This window comes from Penaeus vannamei, chromosome 12 (assembly GCF_042767895.1).
Source record: "Penaeus vannamei isolate JL-2024 chromosome 12, ASM4276789v1, whole genome shotgun sequence".
Classification (NCBI taxonomy): domain Eukaryota; kingdom Metazoa; phylum Arthropoda; class Malacostraca; order Decapoda; family Penaeidae; genus Penaeus; species Penaeus vannamei.
The window spans coordinates 465,886-468,385 of record NC_091560.1 but is presented as its reverse complement, the minus strand read 5'-3'; the positions used below and the strand labels follow the sequence as shown (position 1 = coordinate 468,385).

Genomic DNA, 2,500 nt, shown 5'->3' with positions numbered 1-2,500 from the left:
CCCCCTCGACGACTTCGTGTGCAAGCAGAATAAAAAGCGCGTTTGATCAATTCGTCTTTGGGTGTGTGTTTGAAGACGAGGCCCCGCCCCCTCGCCCTCATGGGTGGTCGTCGAAGCCCCGCCCTTTGGATCGGGGGCGAAGGGGAGCCGGGGGGGAGGGGGAGGAGAAGGGGGAGGTGAGGGTGACACGCACGGCCCTGCCCACTGTTGGCCACTCCCCTCGCCCTCCTCTCTCCCTCCGGCTCCCTCGCCTCCTAATTGAGGACGAAGGGGAGGGGAGAGAGACAGAGAACGCGGCGTGAGGGGAACGGGGAGGGGAAAGGGAAGGGGGACGGGAGGGACAGTCATCATAACCGCTACGTCACGAATGAGGGAGGAGGAGAGGGAGGGGGGGGGCGAGGGTAGGGAGGAAGGGGTGAAAGGGCGGTGCAGTGAAATGAATCGTCGAAAATTGGGGGAGAACTGAGGAGGGGAAAGGAGGGAGGGGCGGTCAAGGGGAAGAGAACGGGGGAGGGGGAGTTAAGGAGTATTTGAAATTCCTGCCCTCCTTTCCCTTCACCCTCCCCTTACCCCCCTCCTTTGCCTTCCCCTTCTCCTTACCCCTTACCCCTACCCTCCCCTCCCCTTCTTCCCCCTTCCCCTTCCCCTTCCCCTTACCCCTTCCCCCTCCCCCTCCCCCCCTTTTTCGACGTAGGTGAGCGTGCGCGGCGGCAATCACGGCGCCGGCCACCTGCCTGCATTATTAACACCTGCCCGGGCCGCCGACGCCAGCGACCCGCGGCCGCCGTCCCGGGTCGCCGCGCCCTCCTCTTGGCCGACGCGGCTTCAGGGGTTTTTATTTTTGTTGTTTGTTTGTCTGTCGGTTTATGGGGCGGTTTGTTTGTTTGTTTGTTTGTTTGATTATTTATTTGTCCGTCTGTATGTTTATTCATTTATTCATTCGGTTATCTGTTGGTCTGTTTATGTATCTGTCTGTTCTGTTTATTTCTTATCGCTATATTTTATTGATGTGTTAGTTTATATTGCTGTTTATTTGTGTATTTGTTTATGTTGTTGTTTATTTATTGATTTGCTCACCCATTCATTTGTTCATTTGCTTATTGGTCTGTTTATATATCTGTCTACTGGATTCTGTATTTTTGTTTAATTCACGATCTCTGCATTATTATTCCGAAAATATCGATCAGTATTTAAGCCTTTATTTATTTATAACTAATTGGGTTTCGCTGATGCTTGAGTGCTCAGGAGTATTTTGAAAAATACGGATAACTTATTATATATTAAATGACTTCCAGTGAATTTTTGGGAGCGTAGTTAAGGGTAATTTAATTGTTTATTTATTCATCTCGAGAATCTCGACGGGAGGCTGTATTATTGTGATTAATTACCGTAATTTGATTGGAAGTTTTATTTGGTCTGAGAATGGCACTTGGATTTTATTAACATTTTTATGTTTATTGGTTTGTTTGTTTTACTATATTTGATTATATTTATATTTTTTATTGTTGATTTAATTGTTTATTTGTTTACTTATTTTTTGCAAAGAATTTCGTGTTCTGGGGTGATAGCTGATAGAGCGATATGAGAAAAAACGTTGGTAAAGGAAAATAGAAAATCCTTAAGGTGCTGACAAATTAGAGGGTGAAATTATGGTGAGATATGAAAGGAGTGGAATAGTATATGACTTCTAAATGTAAACGAGCAACTTTTATTTGGTAAAAAGGATTCTCCTATCCCACCCACCTCGCCCCTCTCTCCTTTTCCCTCTCTTCTCGCGTCTCCTATTCTCTCTCCTCCACTCCCATCTCCTCCCCTCCTCTCCCCTCCTCCCCACCCATCTCCTTGCTCGTCCTCTCCTCTCCTCCCCTTCATGAACAGGACTTTATGCCGTTTAGGACTTAAGTGTCCGGGAAAGGGTCCGGGGAAGCTGTTGCAGGGCGGCGCTGGCACCCCTCGCGGCGCGGAGGCAGGCGGCCGAGAGAGGGCCAGCGGGGGCCAGGGACCGAATTCGCGGCCATGGCACAGGTGTGAGTTGTGGCCTGAAGCGATGATGATGATGATGGCGGCGGCAGCGGCTTGTCAGAGGAGCGAGGGCGAGGGGGGGGGGGGAGGCCTGACTGACGTTGGCGCTGGCCCGCTGACAGGCTGGGACGGCCAATCAGGAGGACAGAAGGACCCGGCCGTCAGCTACATGGAGGGGAAGGGTGGGTGGGGGAGGGGCGAGGATCTACGAGGGGACAGACGGGCGGGATAAGGAGGAGGTTTGGGCGTGTGGGTGCGGCGATTTGGCGAAGGGGAGGGGGGGGAGAGAGAGAGAGAGAGAGAGAGAGAGAGAGAGAGAGAGAGAGAGAGAGAGAGAGAGAGAGAGAGAGAGAGAGATAGCAATAGCAATGCAGATGAACCAGGAGAGGAGGAGAGCGGGCTTGCCAAGAGCCGCCCTCCGCCGCCGCCGACGAAGAGCGCGAGTGCCACTTCGCCGAGGAAGGGAGCGGCGAGTGAG

At 52.0% G+C, this 2,500-nt stretch overlaps 1 protein-coding gene across 1 annotated transcript in view; it reads left to right on the top strand.

Moving 5' to 3' along the window:
- Nucleotides 1–2,500, top strand: part of LOC113812829 (plexin-B-like) — a gene marked incomplete at its 3' end in the record, with an annotated part of 515,634 nt that overhangs the window by 241,308 nt on the left and 271,826 nt on the right.